This window comes from Drosophila nasuta, chromosome X (assembly GCF_023558535.2).
Source record: "Drosophila nasuta strain 15112-1781.00 chromosome X, ASM2355853v1, whole genome shotgun sequence".
NCBI classification, from domain to species: domain Eukaryota; kingdom Metazoa; phylum Arthropoda; class Insecta; order Diptera; family Drosophilidae; genus Drosophila; species Drosophila nasuta.
Genome location: NC_083459.1, coordinates 17,421,677 through 17,443,928, shown reverse-complemented (window position 1 = coordinate 17,443,928; position 22,252 = coordinate 17,421,677). Strand labels below are relative to the sequence as shown.

Genomic DNA, 22,252 nt, shown 5'->3' with positions numbered 1-22,252 from the left:
AGCTCACCTGTAAATAGAAAAAGGAAAATAGTAGTTGAAATTAATATATGCAGACGACTATTGCAAATGTTAAAGGTCAAATATGGACAGTAGATGTAACTCAACACTTGAGTTTATCGAATATCTGTGTAATAGTAATTGCATTGAAATTGAAATTAATTAAAGTATCAGGGATTTGAGTTAGTTCGCAGATCGATAAACACATTTCTAGATATGTTGATGTATCATCAACATCATATATCTAATGAATGCAAAAGTTAACTGTGCTTAACCGAAATGTTAGTTAGTTAAATATGCGAGCCCGCCTCTCTCGGCGATTCTCAAATGAGGCACGCAAGATAAAGCAGCCACATTTGGTTTGCTGTGCTGGGTAACTAATCCACACAACTAATTATAACATATCCATATTTGCCCGGCCCACGCTCCATCTCACTCTCTCTCTCTCTCTCTTTCTCTCTCTCTCTCTAATACATACTGAGAGAATCGCGCGTGATGCGTGCATTGGTTTATGGCATTCAATTTGACTATTTCTAGAGGGCTTACTTTGCCATTCGGCCAAGGTGTTTAATAATTTAAGCAGTCGAGGTCCTTGCCACAGGCAACTTGTATGTTGTATTGCGTTTGCGTGTGTTTGAGGCATTCATTCGAATTCGAATTTAATGCACTCGCCCCTTGCGTTCTGCTCTGCATAAGAAATCAGAACAAAAAACAGAAAAAATGCACTTTTCACATTTTCATGCTTGTTATATTCTCATGGCATAATGCCACTTGTGTCTACGCATCCGCTTATATCAGTCTATAAGTCGCAGTCCCTTCCTATACTCAACTAGCTTATAATACAAATATAATGGCTACATAAAAGAGAGAAAGAGGGGGAGCGAAAGTCTGTATTCCATTTTATATTGGATTTTCAGTTGCATCTCGAAGACATTTCTGGCATAGCTAATGGACGTGTTAGACTTTTCTCTCTCTCACTCGCTTTCTCTTTTGATGTGTGTGTGTGTGTGTGTGTAATGTTTGCCACGCCCCTCGACATCCCATTAGCGTAGACTGCGAACGTTGACAGCTGGCAAATGAAAATGCGGTTTTAACATTTGCATTTGACGCTTTACTACGTTTATTTACAGCATGGCAAAAATGCAACATGGCTGCCATTCACAGCTAATGACACACACACACACACAAACACTACTACTACTACTACTGCATACACACACACACATACAAATTTAGCTCGTTGTCCATTTCGTATTTAATTCTGCTTCATCATCTTATTTTGCTTTTGTTTTCTTGCTTTCAGCGCAAAATGCGAAAATGTTATTAGCATTATGAGCAACACCCACACACACATACACACACACACTCTCTCTCTCTCACACACACACACACATTAAGGGCCACTCAGCAGCGCCGCTAAGTAGGCAATGCCATTTGCCACTGCTGTTACTGCTGCAATCTTCATAATTTTAATAAAAATATATACGTATATATGCATATAATATATAATATACATCAGCAGCAGCAACAGCAAAAAAAAAAAAAAACGAACAAAAATTAAGTAGTTAAATGGATTTCAGCGCGAGAAAATTGTGCTACTCAAAGTGGGCCCGTCTGATGCGTTGCGCTAATTATGGTTCAACTTTCAAGTGCCATTGCATACTCGCACCCTTCGCACCCTCTTCCCATCCTCACCCACCTCCACTTCCCTCCCTCGCATCCTGCAGCGCGTCGCTGAAACGACATCTTAAGCATAACCACAAAATAGCATTAAACATGCGATGCGATTCCATTAGCAGCTCAATGAAAATCGCATTAAAATGAAGCGTACACTGCGCATTTCACATACGATTTTGCATTTTTACCCACATAAATGTAAATACATAATTTCTATTTATGTAAATTGTTGAATGGAAATAGTGTATTTAAAAGTATTAAAAGTAGCATCGCTTCACTTCAAAATAAAACATAATATATACATATTACATTAAATTGAAAAAGAACCAAAATTAAACTGAATTAAAATAAAAAAAATAAATTTTTAGAATAATTTAATAATATTATTTTTTAAATTATATATAAAAATACATTTTTAGAATATTTTCAATTGTCGAGAATTTTGTTACAGACGATACTGACAATAGTATTTTTTACTGTATCTTTCTTACTTGACTTAATATATAAAAAATAATAATTTTAAATAACTTGCAAGAAGTCAAGACAAGAAATTTAAATTTAGTAAGTGACTGGTAATCGATTCGTGTAAATAAGTGAGAAAATGACTATTAGATAACACCAAAGATTTAACAATGTATTGGTAAATTTAATAATGTAATAATAAGGTTATAATTATTTACTTAAATGCTAAAATTAAAAAATTTAGATAAGCTTTATTTTTTATAAATAAAGTACTGCATACATTCTGAAGAAACACATTACTCAATTTAATTAATTTCAAGTTAATACATTAATGATACAGCTACAGCATAAATTAAAAAGTAGCAGGAAACAAATATTCAACGACTTATTTAAGATAATGATAAATTGATATATTTATATATGCACATTTCGTATCTATAGTTTTGTTTACACCATATTTGGAGTACACAATTAATGTTGTTTTCGCATAGTCCCAATATCGAAATATAGAAGGCAAGCATTTGCCGCGTTGCTTGATTTCGTGTATTGTTCATAACTGAGCGCTGTAAATTGATATGCTGCTGCTGCTGTTGTTTTGTGCGGGACGTGGGGGGGGTGTGTTGAATTGAAATGCCGGGGCTTTTGGGCCATTGGAATTGCTGTTGAAATCAACTTTTGAGTTTTATCATTGCAAAACAAAATTTTCGCAGCATTGTTGTTCAACCAAATTGTTTTTTCCACAAACAATGGCGCCTTGGCAGTTAATTGGCGCATAACTTGCTCCCCTCTGCCTTCTGCTCCCCCACCACACACACACACACACATGCATAAATGCTTACACACACACACACACACACACAGACAGAGAAAAGGAAAACAAACTGAACGCCTAATCTACAATTGACACACATACGCGCAAACAATGAGGAAAACTCTTTGCACACATTTCCCCGCCGTCGACACCGCCGCTTTCTTTCCTTCTCGTCGTGGTCGTCTCTCTCTCTCTCTTTCTCGATTGCTGTCTCTTTTGCGCTGCAAGAGCATGACACAACGTCATAGAGGTGCACAACACAGCGCTCCAATCGACCCACCGAAGCGAGCAGCTCGCGCTCTTTTCTCATTATTTATGCGCGACCTTGTTTTGCGCCATTTTTATTATTTTGCTAATTTCGCGCGCATTATAAAAAAAACATACACACACACATACAACATACACAGGCATAAATTTCATACACACACACACATACATACGCACATATTTTAAGCGCTGTCAGCACACACACACACACACACACACACACACATCAGCTGAAAACCAACGGTAGCAAAAATAATTTCCGTATCTTAACGCGAGAGTTTTCACAAAGCATTTACCCCTGCAGTCGTTGCTCTTGCGTTGAGCAAAGTTGTGCTCAAGTCTGCGGCCATCATTTTCCATTTCCATAGAACATCATCATTATTAACGAAAGCGAGCAGAGAGCGGGGAAATTAATGTATGTGGAAAGCGAATAGTAAGGGAATGCGTCATCTTAAGATCTAGTAAATTAAGTATACGCATGGTATTTTACACCGAAGTGAGTTGAAATCACTTGAGCAATTTCCAAAGGAAATAAGAAGCATCGTAAATTGAATCTTACCAAGATTTATAGAAGCATCTACAAAAATTGAAAATTCTCTAAAAAATATTCATATTTTCTAGGGTATCGACCAGTCGTACAGTGTATAAAATAAGCGTCGCCTTCGTCGTCTTATTTCGTTTTTCGTTTTTTTTTTTATTCTTGTCTCATAGCTGTTAAGTGCTTTTAACCTATTTTCCTATTTTTGCGCAATTTATCAACAAATTAATGTAAGCTTGGCTTACAAATTTTTTGCCTCCACTTGACACACACACACATGCACACACACACACACTTAGAGAGAGATAGAAAGAGAGAGAGAGAGAGAGAGAGAGAGAGAGAGAGAGGGGCAAAGACATGTTTGTTAGTTTGCTTGCGGTTGCTGATGAAATTTGCATGTTACTCGGAACCCTCTTTTCATTTCTTATTTCTTATTTCTCATGTTTTGTTGCTTTTGTTTTCTACTCTCTGCTGTTTTTACTCATAATTTTGTCTTCTTCTTTGTTGTTGTTTGTGGTTTCGTTTTTTTTTTTTGGTGCATATAATTAACTTGAAGCGGGGCCCCTGTCTATGCGAATGTCAGGCAAATGCATGCAATTATGTCACAGCCTGTCACACATCCATCTTTCTATCATGTTGTATGAATATGAGTTGCGTGGGCAGATAGGAACAAAAAAAAAAAATAAAGAAAAACTTGCGGCAAAGTTTACAAGCTGAATGCGAAAGCCATTCGAGCACAACGTTTTCATTTAGCTACGAAGGCAAGCAAATCTGTCACCACATGAGCACGCGAATTGTTGCATTCGTTAAGGAGTGAATCTCCATAAAATTAGAGCAATTGAGCAGCCATCTTGATTATACAGTGGCTATATCATATATGTTAGATACATATTTTTGTTATAGCTATTCGCTTGCATAGAGTTGCTAATCAGCGCAACCATTGAAATGAAGCATGGAAACAACAGGTTGTCTTTTAGTATTGTTTTTGTAAATACCATTTTGCGAAACAACTTTTTTCAATTATAATTTTATTCGAATTTTGTTCTACAGATTTATGATCAATTTTGGAAGGTTCTTTTTATTTTGGGTTATATTTTTTTAGCATTATTTTTCCATAATACAATAGTTGAACTTTAAATTTTATATATCACATTTTGGCAACTAAAGTCTTTTAAAATAAAATGAATTGCGCAAGGTTATCTTCAATGCGTAATAATAATTTAAAATTCAAATAATAGAACAGTTAGCTAAACTAAAATATATGTATTTAAAAATCAAAAGAAACTGAATAATAAATCGTGAATATATTTATTTTATTGCTACAACAATGTTGCCAGTGTATGCTTGACTTGTTTAAATTTAAATGTTCATTACTTGCAAGCAAATGAATGCTTCATCTGCCCTTCTCACTATAAATCTCTCCTTTAATTTTATGTAGCCAAATGTGTTGAAGAGTCTTTTTTTAATGTAACTCTGGCAATAATTTAAATCTATTATACTTGCAGCTAATCAATAAATAATAATTACTGACTTATCCTCTTTTTCGCTAGACCAAAGTGAATACAAAAGCTAGTTAATAAACTGACCATTTCTAACAGTCTCTCTCTCTCTCTCTCTCTCTCTCTTTATGCGTTTTGCCCTTTTCTTTTAAGCACTATTTCCTGTTCGTTCCATGTTTCTGTCTCTCGCTGCTGATTGCTTTGTCATTACTATCAGCGTGTGGCTTGAGTACAACAAAATTCACGCTTGACAGGCGATGACTGAAGGCAAAGCGCGCGGCGTGCATTGAAACGATGAAAGTTGATGACAATGCTAGTAGACACCCTACAACACCCTTTCTCCCCTTTCTCCTCCTCCTCCCCATCCCTGAAACTGTCAGCAACTGTTTTGTATAGGTATGTATGCTTGCTTGTAGCCACAAAATGCTAACTAACTTGCCAAACGCTGTTGGATGTTATTAAGCCTGTAGTTAGCAGGCAGACAAACGCAGTCGAGGCAGTCGAGACAGACAGCGTGTATTGAAGTGAATCGCCTGAGGTAAAGTTTTGATTGGCAGCTGCCTTTGTTTGTTGCAGCGACCGGGAAATTTCGGAAACTTTGCTCAAGCCGCAAAACTTGGACAGGTGCACAGAGCACACACACACACACATACAAACATCACCCAACACAGAGTTCGCATCGTTAAAAATGCTATCTCTCTGTTATCTATGCGTGAAGCGAAAGAGAAAGAGAGAGAAAGCGAACAGTTAGAAGATGCTTTTTGGTAATGGCCGGAAAAGGGCAAGAAAATTTCCATAATTTTACGAGCTTGACAAGCACAAGCAAAGCGACAGACAGTCAGACAGACAGACAGGTCAGTAGTAAAATGGAATTTTTGAAGAACACTTGAAACCACACCAACAAAAAAAACGAAAATAGAAAAGAAAATTCCCCAATTCGAACTCAAGTCAATCGCAAAAACCGAGTTTTCAGGCATTTTGTATAGAGTTCCATAAAAATTTATAGGTGCTAAAGTACGTATCAGGACATGTATATGCATATATATATAGTACTTAAGCTGCACACAGCGCTCAGCTCAACCAAGCAGCTTCCCTCGCACTCTCTCTCTCTCTATATATATGGTACATATATTAATATAGCTTGCGACACCTTTGCAAGAGAGAGAGAGAGAGAGATGAAAGCGAAACTATTGCAGTTGCTCGTAGTTTGAATGCTTTTAAAATTTACGAGTCAAGTTAATGAGGGAGCAACGGCACTTAGCTGATCCAAATTGCTGATTGAATCATAAACTTCTTCAGCTCAACATGTTTTTCCCCCGACTGCACCCTCCGCACACACACACACACACACACACACACACACACACACACACACACACACAACACACACACACAAAATCAATAATGTGAGCAATTTCAGCAAATTGAATTTATAAATATATTGGCATAGTCTCTCTCTCTGCCATTTACGCTAAAAGACTTACACTAAATATTCAAAGAAGATTCTAAAAACGCCACAAATTGGCTTTTTTCGATTTCAACATAAATTTTGCACCTATCGAGTGAAATATGTTTTAATAAAAAAAAAAAAAAAACGAAAATAAAAGAAAAGCAACCGCAGTCTTGACATAACTAGGTCCTCAAATTGTCGTTGCAGTATCATTACACATTTACCCAAAGTGGAGCTAGAAGAGTCAATTTCTATACCCTCTACCCACAGAGTAGAAGGGTATTATAAAAATCTAGTAAACTTTTAACTTAATGGTATATCAATATACTATATACTGGTATACTTTGAATTCTCTGGTATATTTGAAATGTAGTAGTATATCGATATACCAATTATGATCATCGGTATATTATAGTATTTTTGACACTTTGGTATATTTTGAACAATACGGTATATATTTAAAGTAATAGTATATGTATACCAAACATGATCTTCACGATATCTTAGTATCTTTTCTATCAAATGATTTTATGTGTATGGGTATCTCGCAGTCGATCACCTTCGACGGTTTTTTCTTATTTCAAATACATGTGTATATTTCTAGGCGTTCCATATGCATTTTCATGTTCATTAAACAAATGAAATTTTTATGCACGTCAGTGAGCGAGCGAAATCATAACTCGAAATGCGTTAAAATGCATATAAAAAATTTATAGCCTACACTTAGGCGCACATTAAATGACATGCCAGTCAAAAAGAAAGGCTTGCTTCAAGGCGTGTTGCTGGCTGTCTGGCTTCAGCCTGCTTATCGTGTTAACTTCCTGACTTGCCTTGGCTTGCTGACCCCAAAAAAAAAGGAAAAAAAACCAGCGTGCTATAATGATGATTGTACTATTTTGTATTTTACACACACACACAAAGTCGCATTTTTTTGTTGTGTAAAAACTTGTTTATAATTAAAATGTCAACTGCTTTGTATTTTTGCCAACTCTCTGTGGCTGTTGCTGCAGCGATAACCCGATTTAATGCTTGGCCATATTATAATTATTATTACAACTTTTTGCACTTGGTAGCAGCAAAACTATTTCGCCGTATGCTCGACGGGGGGATTAAGGAAAAGCTCGCCAAAGCAGAAGCAACGCACAAAGAACTGAGCCGAGTATCTAGGGAAATTTTTGCTTAATTAGTGCAACGCGTTACGTATTAGTTGTTTGCATTTATTTTTGTGTGTTGGCAGCATGCAACTTGAAATCAAATTGAAATGGGAATACAATGCTGGGAAATCGATTAGCTTAGAAGTAAAAGTTGTAGCTTGTTAGGGCACGAGCACAAAAATAAAAAAATAAAAGGGTTAGAGTGGGGTTAGAGCCTGGGTCTTAGTGCCCCTTTCAGATGGGAACTTGAGCATTTGCCGCAACACTTGACTTGAATTCCATGTGTATGTGTGTGTGTTTTGCTTTTGTTAATTTCTGTTGTTTGACGCTAACCCCAACAATGGGGGGGAAAACAGGCAGACAAGCTAGCTAGGCACACACAAGCTATGCAGGCAGACAGACAAATGAACACAGATGAAAAGTAGGATAAGATGCGAGGAGCAGGAGGAGGTTGAGTAAAGGAGGGGGCGGGCACAGCAGGGGCGAAGATTGCGACATACGAGGCAAAAACCACATAAAAAGCAAAAGGCAAAATGAATAAAATTGATGTGCATGTGTGTAGTTGCAATCGTCTGTGTGTGTGTGTGTGTGTGTTTAGATTACTCATACACAGCTTAGCCGTAGAATGTTAGGATTCTACTAAGACTTGCCTGTGTCTCCGTTTGCTTTGCTTTTCAATTTGTTTTTGTTGCTGCTGCTAATGCAGTTGTTGTTGTTGTTGTTGTTGTTATCGTTGTCGGAGGCTTGTTGTCTTTGTTGTTGTTTGATTTTTGTTTGTTTATCTTTATTTTTTGTTGTTGTTGTTGTTGCTATAATTAGTATGCATCAAGCACTGCTTCTCCAAAAATATTGCACATACGCACTGTAGACTGATTGCACCAGAAAAAACAATTGCAAAAAAAATATAGATTTCTTTCTTTTTACTATTTGTTATAGTTGACTCACATACAGTATAAAGTTAAAAACAATGGGGGAGAGAGATGGAATAATAAACAAACATGAAGAACACAAAATTAACAAATATCGCGCACAAGCTCTCAGATATATTCTAGTTTTCGTTTAGCTTTAAATAATTAAATTTGATTCGCTCGCTTTCTTTTTTTGTGTTATTTTAATATAATTTTTTTCGCATTCGCTTTTTTTATATTATTTCGTTTTCGTTCTTTTTTTTTTTTTTTTTTGGTCACGCTTTTGTTTTGTTTGCGTTCGCGACGTTGACTGTGTGAGTGTGTGTGTGTGTGTGTGTGTGTGTGGCACTTGATGCGACTTTCGGTTTCGCTGAGTGCATAAATGCGTGTGTGTGTGTGTGTGTGTGTAACTATGGTTTGTTTGCGTGTCAACGCGCGAGTGTGTCTTTCTCTCTGTGTAAAAGTGTGTGTGTGTGCGTGTGCTCTGTAATCCGCACAAATCCGCTGGTAAATTTGAACTGAATGAGTTCAAAAGCTAAAATGAGTTAGCATACCGAAACGGTTCAGTTGATTGGCGTTGCGCTCGCAACTTGCGACTGACGACGACTGACGACTGTGCGACGATGAGTCGCACACGAACAATGTCCGAGCGATGCCGCCACAGACCAAAAACGAGGAACGAGGCTGAACAAAAGTTCAGGAAGAAGAGAGCGAACGCGTGAAAAGCTCGCCAAGTAAAAAAAAACTTTCAAACAGGTTTGCTCCTATTTTATTTTATATTTCTGTTCTTTTTTTTCGTTTTCTGGCCAATATTTGGCACGAAATATCCGTTATCATTGAAAACGTTGCATTTTAACAACTGTTATACAATGCACTGTACGTGTATAACAGCCCGCAAGATCTTTGCTATTATCAACAGTGCTTCAAAAATTGCTGATCGCAATTGAAAAATATGATTTACTCATCTTCATTTTTAAACTTTTAATATATTTAAATATTTCTAAGAGTTTTGTCAGACACACAAAACACACACTCAAATAAAAATAATAAGAAATATGATTTTAAAAATTAATAAAATTAAAAAATAAATCGAAAATAGTTGAATTTGGGGAAACACTTTGAAAATAATCACTGCGCTTCACTAACGGTTGAAAAATGACTCTTTGAGCGACTTCTCTCAGCTGTGACTGCTGTGAACTGTACAGAACTGAAGTGAAGCAACAACTGACTGACCGAACAGAACGAACAGTTTACAAAAACCGACTGCAAGCAGTATAACACACACAGGGAGCGAGAAAGAGCGAGCTTTTTGTCCTTTGAGAGCTGAGCTTTCAAGGCTCTGGCGAATGGGAAAGAGCGAGAGAGGGAGACGGCGCGACAGCGAGTAGAGTGAGAAGCAAACACAGTCATGCAATTTAATTCAACAATTTCGTGTTATCCTGCGAAGCTTTCGGCGACTGCTCTCGGCGCCTGCGCTTCGACGCAGGGATAAAGAGAGTTGAGCATAGGATAGCATAGGATAGCATAGCCAAAGCATAGCTTATAGCACAGAGAGAGAGAGAGAGAGAAAGGACGAAAGGCTTCTTATGTTTCGCACGTTGCTGTTGTTGTTGCTGGTCTCGCACACCTGTGATTTAGCGAGGACGTGCACGAGGACGTCGACGTCGACGTCGACGAGGACGTGGACGAGGCCGAGAGTTGTCCACGTTGTCCTCGTTGCCAGCTTGCTGCCAGCTGATATTTACCTTATTCCCCACAGCCAAGCAGCAACACCACGAAGAAGAAGACGACAACGACAACGAAAAAAAAGAAAACGAGAAACAAAAAAGCAACACTAGACACAACAACAATAACGCAACGCTTTATTCACAAACGCACTTAGGAATGATAGCCCTGGTTTATGCTAATGTTTGCCGTTGCTTAAAGTAGTCCGCCAGTCACTCAGTCAGCCAGTCACTTCGTCATTTTTTTACACGTTTGCTTTTTTTTTTTGGGTGCCAGAAGTTTGTAATGAAGCTGCTTCCCATTTGGATATGGCTTATGAACCGAACCTGAAGGCTGTCATCGACTGATTTCTCAACTTTCTCTGTTCTGTTCCGCTTTTTTTTAGCACTTTATAAAATTATCTTGGTTTATTTTGTACAACGACTTTATTTAAATAGCAGGCTAGAAACAGGCAAATTAACTTGACTTCCGCGAAAAAAGGCTTATTAAACATTGTCGACGCCTACGAAAAAATACATTCTGAAAGCAAACGAAATTCTGCTACAAAAATGTTGATAATACTTGCCAATAAATATAGTAAATATAATAAGGTTGTCCTTCTTTTTTAGGAAATTCATGAATTTATAAAAGATATTTAATTATATAAAAGGCAAGCTAAATTCAATTTAAAAGTATTGATTATGTTTCAAATAAAGTGATTCAAGAACTTACAAACCAAAATTAATCATTTTTAGTTTTGAAATGTTGTTGATCTTGTTTTTCGATTTAAATCAAAATTTTCACATTTTCAGTACACTTTTGATTCAAAGATTTTAAGACTCGAATATTTAACATTTAATAATCGTTTGTTATGTTAATTTTCACATTCTTGCGGATTAAAATATAGGTATCCTATTTATTAGGAGAGAACTTTAATACTCAACATTTTAAGATATAGAAGTTTGTATAATTTGAGATAAAAACTGAAAAACAAGATTTATCCTTAGTTTAAAAAAAAATTAAAAAATAAGCAAACCGAATTCTGCTTAAAAGTGATATATTTTGCAATGATTCAAATTCATAAGATCAGCAAAGGCAAAAACTTAAATAACAGAGTTAGTTACTTTTTTTTAGCTAACAATATCAAAATGGGAGTAGAAATATCTTGGGAGATTGTTTTAATATGGAATGAAAGCTTAGCTGCTAAAATACTTTTGCAAAATAATGAATTCAGACAAAACTTATTCGCCAAAGAAAAGGAGAAGTCGAATTATTTTAGAAAAAATTGTAGCGCAATCAATCATCAATCATTTCATAAATATTTTATTTAGCTTAAAGAATTTAGTTGTTGTGACTTGGCGATTTTGACCCTAGACAGTTCTAACTTATTAACAAAGTAAGAAAGAATGTTTCCTTAGCTCATTCCCACTGTTATTACAATTCGCTCAAGGTCAAGTTTTACTGGTCCATTATATTTAGGGGCAGATCACATATATGTATTTATCTATAAAAAGTAATGATATTTTTGGCCAGTTCATAAATGTGGTTTGTCATAAACTTTTGTACGACGTTAATTGCAAAAAAAAAGGGGCCGAGGAAAATTGATGGGATAATACTTATGTCTTTATTACTATGTGGCGAGAAGGGGAAGGAGGAGAGGCTGCACAATCAATGCCCGAAGAAAATAAACCACTGGGACAACCATGCAAATCAAATTATTTTCGAACACATCAAATACTTATGAAGCAGATTATGTGTACAAGTTTTGCGGGGATGGATGCGGAATATATGTTAGCAGCACAGGCAGAGTCTAACCCTCCATATTGGGCATTGGCCATAGACTTTAATAATAATCTTTGATGGTATCAGAGAGTCGCATTGACCGGCTTATTTATGGCCAGATAACAGTTGACAAGGCAATCGTGTGTCTGACTTCGCCAGTCCTCAGTCCTCAATTGACACTTAACCATCAGTTGTTTTTGTTTCATTTTGGTTTTGTTTATTTTTTGTGTTTCTTTTTTGCGTTTCTTGGCATTTGAAGAAAAGCCAATGATAGATATTGTACTCTACTTGTCATACTCACAACATGTCTTTATGTCTGCATACTTTTTGTTTCTATTTTTTTTATCGATATTTTTCCCTTTGACTTTAACACAATGCCGCCGTTGAGTGAGTGAGTGAACTGAAGCCAATAAATTCGCTGGAAGCTCTTGAGGCGTCGCTAAATAAATAGCCCTCGATTTTTTTTTTGTTTTTGCTGCATGATTCAATATGCAATTATACATGTTTTTATTACTCAATGTATGATTAAGAATTGCAGACCTTGCAAATTGTAAACAAGAGAAATAGCGAGTATACAAATAGTCTGCAAAATGTATTTTATAGGAAATGAAAGTTGTCTTTCTAAAACGCACTCGTAAAAAACGAAACAAAAAAAAGATATTCATTCACCTTAAAATAGAAGAAGTAAGTAAAATTAAAGTCGAGCTTTGGAAAATAAAGAATTTAAACTAAATTTAACCACTTAAAAATAGTAGTGAGTAGAAATATTGCGGGAGTTGTTTTTAATATCGCAAAAAGTGCTTCATAAATAACATAATTTAAATTACGCAGCATATTCAACGCTTTTTAATAAATATTGTTGAAGATGTTTTTGATATTGATTACAAGTTTAGCTTCCAAAACGCTTTAGCAAAAAAGTATTTCATAACAAAACATATTCAACGCTCCTTTTCTTAAACCAAAAAAAGAAAGAAAGAGTGGAGTAGAAATTTTGTGTGAGTTCTTCTTCAAAAACATTTTCGACATTATATCTCCCTTTATATCTTCAAACTTTATGATAATTAATCGCAACTGCATCTAAGCAAATTGCTTGATGCTTCATAAACCAAAACATTTGTCGCTATTTTCTATGCGAAATAGCTCCCGTGTACATGCATTGTCAAACACAATGGGGAAAACTCTTTTGTTACGCCTAGCGAAATCAATTGCAAATCACTAAATCGGATTATATGGCTGTAAGCCTTAAATCTGCAATGTGAAGTTCATTATATGCCTGTACAAAATGGACATTCAAAATGGACGCCGGTGTTTATTGAGAACGTGTAGAACAAGGCTTTATTATGGGCTTGGCAATTGCAATTGTTGTTGTACGCTGCGTATACGTGACATACAATATACACGTAGATGGATTTGCATGTGAAAATCGAAATTGTAGTTAAAAGTCTATTAAATTTTACAGCTTTGCCAACGCGTTCTGTGTCCAATAATGAACGGCTCAATGCTATTTCCTTCGTCCTGTTGCTTCGAAAGGACGCTACCAGGACGAAGTCAGAGACGCAGGCATTTCATTTGCAGACGCAACACAAAATAAACCTAATTACACTTTACTTTCACTTTCACTTTTGCCAGATACTTACAAGGTAAGTGCAGGGCGAGGGGAGAGGCGAGAGGGAGGGGAAGGAAAGGGGCGACAACGAAGGCGACTTCGAGAGCGACTTCGACTTCGACTTCGGCTTGAACGTCGGCGTTTTGGCGGGGTAAAAAACTTCAAAAGCCTCTCGTCCAGAAGCAAACTTTGCGCGATTCACTGGGCGCAATATAATTTGACTTTATGTACAATATTTTTTCTTTCTGTTTCTACTTTCGTTGTTGTTGTTTTTGTTGCCGTTGTTGTTGCTGTGCCTGTAGCCAATTTGAGAGCCAATAAAAGCGTTTAAAGAGCCGTTTCAAAGCAAAGACTCCGCCCGGCCTCTGCCTCCGCGTCGCCCACATTCAGTGCGGCTCATCAAGCCAAATGCGTGACAGATTTTAGTGGACAACTTTCGTGGAGGCACACAAAAATTAACATGAACTGGAGGCACAAATGTGACTAGGCTAGAGATACCCTCCAAGGCATAGACAACAACAATTAGCTCGGTTACTAAGAGCAACCAGAGAAGTGAATTAAAAGCGAGCAAATAAAAATTAGAAATTACTAATTTAAAGAGAAATTTACCTGTATGTTAAAGATAAAATTCTTCTGTGCGTTGAGCTAAAAATAAAAGAAGAAAACACATCAAAATTAATTAGTATGTTTAAAGAAATCATAATTAATATTATGCTGTCAACAACAGTTGAAGTAATAATAATATTTCTTTAAAGAAACCACATTTAATAAATCATTTTCGTAATATAATTTTTAATATAACTTTTTGACACTGCAGAAATAATAATTAATATATATACATATTTAATATATTTATGTAATATACAAATAAATTGATGTGTGGGAGTTCTTCAAAGGAAAGATGATAATTGGTACACTTTATGGGAATAAAATATAAATGTGAACGTGTTTAAAAGAAAAAAACAGAAAAATAAAAGAATATATTTGAACTTTTTTAATAAAGCACCTTAAATGAAAGGAACATAGTATATGATTTTTAGAATAAAAAAGTGACTACACAAACTTTAATAAAATTTAATACTATTTTATCAATCTCAATTTTTGGACTGCAGTAATAATAATATTGTTAACGACACATTTTAAATATATTTGCTATCCTCTCTCCTCTTTTCGTCCCTTCCAAATTGTCAATTATCTAGCTATAAACCCGGTTCATTTGATTAAATTCCTGCTTACTAAATTTTGTCAATTACAGGGTATCAGAATGCCAACAACAAGCAACAACAATGCGTATTGTCATCGTCATCTCTGTGCTCACAACACAATGAACACTTTTTATATGCAAATAATCATAATAATGTGCCAGTGTGTGTGTGTGTGTGTGTGTGTGCGTGTGTTAAAGTGTTGTAAAGCGCTTTTGAAGCGCTTATTTGTATGTGATTATTTAAATAATAAATGGGCGCGAGCTTAGGTCGAGTCGATCATCAGAGAGGCGCTCATAAGTAGGCAATAACTTTTGCTTTGTTGTGGCTTGTGAGACTTCCCTACTCCCTTCCCTCCCGTCTCACACTCTCTCTTTCTGTCTTTGTCGCTCTCTAAATTCCGGGCAAGTAGCCGTAATGAGCATGTCATTTAGCGTAATTTCAGTTGATTGTTATGGCATTACAACAAGCAACAATAAGTGCGATAGGCAGAGACCGAGCAAGCGACACAGAGAGAGAGAGTGAGAGAAAGTAAGGCACACAATACACGCTGCTTCTGCTGTCGTATTGTACACTTTACAGGAAGGACGAGGCCTTAGTTTGAGTTTATCTTATCATCACCCACAACGCTCCTTCCCAGCTACAGCAGCAGCAGCAGCCTGCCAAAAAGGCAAGAGTGTGTCGTGTGTTGTTGTGTCTGCATAAATTACAGCTAGTGTGTGCTGTGGTGTGTGCTGTGGCTTTTGTTGATTTTTGTAACTTTTGAATGGTTCAGTTAGTGTGGCAGAACGACAACGAACAGCAAACAGCGAACGACGAACAACAAACGACAAACGACAAATGGCAAACTAAGCAAGCAATTCACGTTCGTACTTACTTATGCCAGTTGCTAGCCAAAAAGCATGGCACGAATTATGGCCCATGATGGTTTACCTTGTTTTCGTATGATTAGCTAGCGAGCAAAGACATAAATACAGCCATTAGCATTACTACTTACACGACTTCCAAACCGTTATCCATTAAGTCAAGTTAGTGAAACAAAATATCAAATAAACAGAGTGAACTTCATGTTAGCTTACTCAATTAAGAGATTAACTGCACAGAGAGAAAAAAATCGAGATTGAAAAGTAGATTGTAAATCTTGATTTAAGATTTTTTCAACCTTACCAAACATCAATCTTAAAATAAGAATTTTAAGTCGAAAAAATCTTAAATCAAGATATGAATGCTAAATTTGCATTCTAGGATTAAAAATATATTATTTTAAGATTCAAATTTTGTGTCAGCCATCTTTATTAACAGAACTTCAATATCATAATTTGACAGCACATAAATATATTTGTTCATTATAGCAATAATTAAAGTAGCGTAAAAGCATAAACATTTCAGAAATATTGTGTGAATTATTACAATTAAATTCATAATTCCTAGAAAAAGCAACTGGCAAATAAACAAGTTTTAAATACTGTTCAGTTTGCAGTGAAATAAATTGTTGCATCTAATATCTTAATGCTGTGATAAGGCGCTTAAGTCTCTTTAGCATGCTTTTAATTACCAAAGATGGGCAACAGCAAGTACGTGTAATAATTGAAACATTGCCTGGTCAACAAAAGTGTCAATATCTTAGCAATTTGGTGAGATACATACATACTCGTATATTGTAGATGAGAATACAAGGAGGCAGACAAAACGATGGCTTCACACTTGGTTAAATTATCCCCGGCAAGTGGAGACAAAATTGTTTGGAATTAGTACAGGGGACACAGAAGCGAGGAAACAGGGGCAAGGGGATGTGAGAGAAACAGTCACTCGTCGTATTAGGCCATCAATGGATACAAGCAATTTCGTTTAATTAAAACATGCCAATACATTTTGGCAGCGTCGACAACACCAACAACAACAACAACGGCAAAGACAACAACGACAACGACAACGAAGATCAAACACATTTGAAATGCTGGCCAAAAGGCGAGCGACAAAATGCACACTTAAATTTTATGGACGAGTTGCAGCAAATGGAGCATTGTGCCGCATGCCAGAAGCTGTTACCCAAATCGGTTGGATGCCAGCGAATGACGATGAGGATGACGATAACGATGTTGATGTTGATGATGCCCACAGACACAGACTGACAAAGAGCAAAGCGTAGAGCGAAAGAGTGACAGAGAGAGAGAGAAAGAGCAAGAGACGACCCGTTGTCCTGCCCACTTGATGCTCATTACAGTCAATTGAAGTTAATGCAGCAACCAGCTGTTTTAGCCCGTTTTTCGTTGCTCTTTTCGCCGTCCATTTCTCTCTGTTTCGCTGCTGTCTCTTTTTTCCGCTGTCTGTTTGTTTGTTGTCAAACTCCTCGAAAGGTAAAAGCAGCGCAAGAAAAGATGAAAAACCAAAAACAACGAGAAACGAGAAACGAAGAAAAAAGCCAAGCGAAATATAATGAAAATTCTCAGCCTGTCATTATGGCAATTTAATCGAGCGAAAATAAAGTGCTTAAACATCATAAACAAGATTTAATGTGACAAAAAAGCAAATCACAGCGAGGCTACGGGACCAACATAAATGTCAAATGGCATTTGGCTAAAGATGACAGGCAAATCCTTTCCAGGGCCGTTTCCCTACCAAACACACAAAAAAAAAATGAAAATACAAAATAAAATAACTGACAACTATGTGCGTGGCGAACAGCAGCTGAAGTTGGACTTGGGCTTGGGCTGGAGTTTTTTATACCCGCTACCCACAGAGTAGAAGGGTATCATAACATTGTGACTACAGGAAATGTATGCAATAGGCTGAAGGAGACATTTTCGACCCGTTATAGCCATGTCCATATGTGTGTGTGAAACACGGTATCTCATAGACTATAAGAGGTACAGCTGCAATCTGATATATTTAATACGTTATAATATTCGATATACTAAATATAGCCTATGGTTATTTCATTTATTATTTCTCAGTGTGTTGATTTGGTATATACCACCATAATGTTATGGTATTCAATGGTATTTTTTGCACCTAATAATATAACGATCAACCAAAAACAGACAGTGGTATATTTTAGAATCATTCGGTATAACAAATCATTATTTGGTATATTTGAAGAATAATAATAATAATGTATCTATGTATCTATATACCAAATATATGATTTGGTATAATTTGTATTCTTTAGTATTTGGTATTTTAAGAATAATACCTCAATGTTGTTGCACACAATGGTATATTTTCCACTAATAATATAGCAATATACAAAATATAACCTATGGCATATTTTAGTATTTTTAGGTATTTGGTATATTTCAAAAATAATACCGCATTGCTTTGGTTTTATTCAGAATTAGTAGCGGATATCTCACAGTCGAGCACACTTGACTGTAGCTTTCGTACTTGTTTCATTTTTGGGCTTGGGCTTGGGCGCTGTCATGAAAAATCGCGGTCTAGTTACATCTTCAAGCGTTTCGTTTGGATTATGAAACCGTTTACATGACAGCGGCAGGCAGCAGGTAACAGCCAGCGGTTGCAACACGACCCATCCTAATTTCTCTGTGTCTGTATCTGTGTGTGTGTATTTGTGTGTATCTACAGGATATACTCGTCTCTCTGCCAGCGACACCTTTCGGCTTATCTAAATATTTGAGCTGCTGCTTCCAATGTCAATAAAACGAAAGGCGGCGGCAGCACAACTGGTCTTAAAAAAAAGTTGTTTTTCGGGCTTCCACAGAAGTACTCGAAGCAAAGCTGCCTACACTGGATACATTGAAAGCGAGCGGCGAACTTCAAGATACATTCTCGTGTATATCCAATTCAGGTTCCGAAAAAGGGGTCAAGCAGTAAATAGCTTAAGGACTTGGCAGCGTTTATTTACTGTTTCGCTTTGCCAAACTGTGGATAAGAAGAAGTGGCTCATAATTTAATACAAATTTACCAAACAAAATATTAAAAGCTATTATCGATTAACTTCAATCAATTGGGGGAATTACTCGTTATTGATCTGGGCAAATGATTTCGTCAATCATCAATCAGTTAAACATATCTCGATTACTAAAATAAAGCAAGCACAACAACAAATAGATAAATGGCTAGTGTGCCATCAATAAGTGTCTTGCTTGGCAGTCACTTAATCAAAGGCGTTATCAAGTCAGTCCCCAGTATCAAGTTACAAAACTCAAAAACAAAACAAAAAAATAGGAGAAAACTGACAACTAAAAGTGGCAACTTTAGCCTGTAATTGAATGAGCCATGTCTGCGTCAATTGGAACATCTGATTGATGCTGCATCGGCATACTAAACAGTAAGTAATCTGCTTTCTCACTTGGTCATGGAAATTGCTGCGATTATCGTGTGTCAAGTTGTCAATCAGAGACAAACTAAGACATCAATAATATGTGAAGAGGACTAAGCCGCTTATCGGCAATGCAATCAAATTACACTTGACTAAAAATTCTTCTTATCTTTCAAAGTGAGTGTGATAAATCAATCACATTCATTTACAATTTTTGCAAAACAGTAATTAAAATCATTCACATAAATAAATTATAAACTTATATCAATCAATCAAATCAGTGATGTGAAATGCTTAACTGATAGCATCATAACCAAGGACCGCGTTGTCAAAGATCAATCAAATGAAATGATTGCAATTAGAGTTAACTCAAGTAATCAGATTTGCGTCGATTATACGCATGAATCAATCAATCAATCAGCCAGCCAGTGTTGTCAAACGTCAAAATGGCATACGGGCAACACATTTGATAATATTGGACAATAATTACCGAGTGTCAGCTGTGTAAATATGAATTCATTTAAATTATTGGACACAAAACTTGTGTCAAAGCTTCAATCAAATCGCGAAGCGAGCTCAATTAGGACAACATTAATATTAACAGCAATTGGTTGTCGATGTTGATTTAACATTAATCGCTTAATTCACCTCGTCGTTGTGTCCTTTGTCAGCTATTTACAATTGATTGATGCTATCTATCATCGTCTACATCATCATCTTCGATGGGGGAGAATAAAGAGAATAACTGGCTGTAAAGAAATATACTTGTCTAAAGACATCTACATGTCAACATTGTTGCTCGTCAGTGTCTCATTTGTCAGGCACACATTCCAACACACACACACTCCACAATATAATCTTTCAAGCATATACCATAAAGTGTAGCTTTAGTTGCCTCTGTGTGTGCGTATGCGTGTGTGTGTGTATGTGTGTGTGTGTGTATCTGTGTTTGGTATTTGCATTTTGTGCTGCTGACAGCGCCTAAGCGGCCATTTTATCATGTCTACTTTTCAACACACAAACACACACGCACACACATAAAGTTATCACTATGATATGACAAATGATATGGCACAACAAACGAAATATGGAATCAACTGGCCAAAATAAACAAACCCAGTTACACAGCCCAAGCAACATGCGATTGTCCCTACTCCTAATTAAGATAATGGTTACCCAGTTCGACTTCTTAGAAAGCAAACAGATCTAAGGGAATTTTTGCATCAACCGAACACAGCTGCTGGCTGTTCTCAGCCCAGGTCAAGGGTTGCGGCTAATACTCCAGTTCCACAAAAAAACAAAAACAAAAAATGCTTCCTAGAAAATTAACCAACACAACTCTTTAGTATTTTGACAGCATTAAATGTGAATAACTGGAGAGTTAAAGTTACTCATTATTTCATTTTATTTCACTCACACATTTTTCCTATTTTTATTTTATTTCATTCACACAGTTTTCTTACTTTTAATTTAATTTATTTATATTTGCTTTTCTCAGTCTTTAGGAATTTTATTTATTGAGTTATTCATTGTCTTCATTTTATTAACTTGACTGTTTTTTTTTATATTTAAGCTAATCATAAAACATAAAAACAGTATAAAAGTAGTTTCTATTGCTGCAGTACATTTGACTTATGCGTGGTAACGAGGTAAATATTATTTTCTTTTAGAAAAAGATGAAGTATTGCTGAGGCAAACTTAAGAGCAGCTGCAAGGCATTACATTGTCCCAAGGACAACTTTACGAATAATTTCTCGACTCGCGATGATCTAAAATTACCAGGGAGCTACAATGTGCTCAACAGCCAGAATTCGCTCAAAGCTCTTCATGCCTATGAGGAGTTAATTAAGCAACTTCAATGCAGCACTTCAATGCTGCCTGAACGCCTTGCCATGTTGATGAGAGTATTTTCTGTCATTGGTTAACATTGTAGAAGTTTTCCCATCGAAGTTTTCTAAACTTAAAAGTATAGAAACTTAAGCAGCTGCTGCTGAAGAAATCTTGCAAGATCATTAGTTTGCTATCGCGCAGTGATCTCTACTCTCGTCAGTTGTATTAGCAACATAAATTCATTGCGATAATCATAATAGCACGAGGCAACGTTGCAACGTTTTGCGCCAAGTTGCCGCAGGTGCAAGTGTGCTTGCGACATTATGTGACAATTTCAGCGACAGCATCAAATGTCCGCTCAACGATGGTGAGGTAATTGCCATTGTCTGGCATACCATAAATTCGCAGTAGCACGACGCAAGTTCAAATATTAATGCCACAGACAGTAGCAGCAGCAGCAGCAGCGCAGCAAGCTGCAATTATATGCGCCACTGTTGAATGCAATTTGCAGCAGCAACAGCACGAATGTTGCCACAAGCAGCAGCAGCGGCAGCATTGTCGAAGCACTTTGAGCGATTGGGCGTCGTGATTAATGAGGATGCCATCGCTCGCTGCCATCAAGTGGATCACATTTACAAGGGCAAGGTGGCATTTCTTGACCAAATGCGACGCCAACAGCCAACAGCAATCGCACTCGCACTCACAATCGCAATAGCAATCGCACTCGCTACAACACCTATTTGGCCAGCCATAATCACACTCCGTTCGCCCGTTTATAGCGATGTTGTTGCGTTTGCCACAAGGCGGCATCAACAGTCTACTATCTCTGCTATCTGCCACTAACAAGAGCATAAACAACAACAACAACAACAACAACAACAGCAGCAGCAGCAGCTTAGCGAAGCTCTCTAGTAAATGCAGCTGCTCAGCACTGTCCATAATTCAATCAATCGATCAATCAATCATCATCGCACATTTCCGCACGCTGCTTTTCACATCCGCATCGCAATGCGAGCTTTATTTATCTGTTATCTGTATGAAGTACCAGATATATATCCGGAGATATTCATTTGTTATTCTAAAAGT

At 36.7% G+C, this 22,252-nt stretch overlaps 1 protein-coding gene across 1 annotated transcript in view; it reads right to left on the bottom strand.

The window, feature by feature from the left end:
* LOC132795278 (high affinity cGMP-specific 3',5'-cyclic phosphodiesterase 9A) overlaps positions 1 to 22,252 on the bottom strand; it is a 141,311-nt gene that overhangs the window by 90,982 nt on the left and 28,077 nt on the right. The window contains exon 4 of the mRNA XM_060805928.1: positions 14,465 to 14,500. The gene's annotated coding sequence lies outside the window, so the exon portion shown is untranslated. The remainder of the gene's footprint in view (positions 1 to 14,464; positions 14,501 to 22,252) is intronic.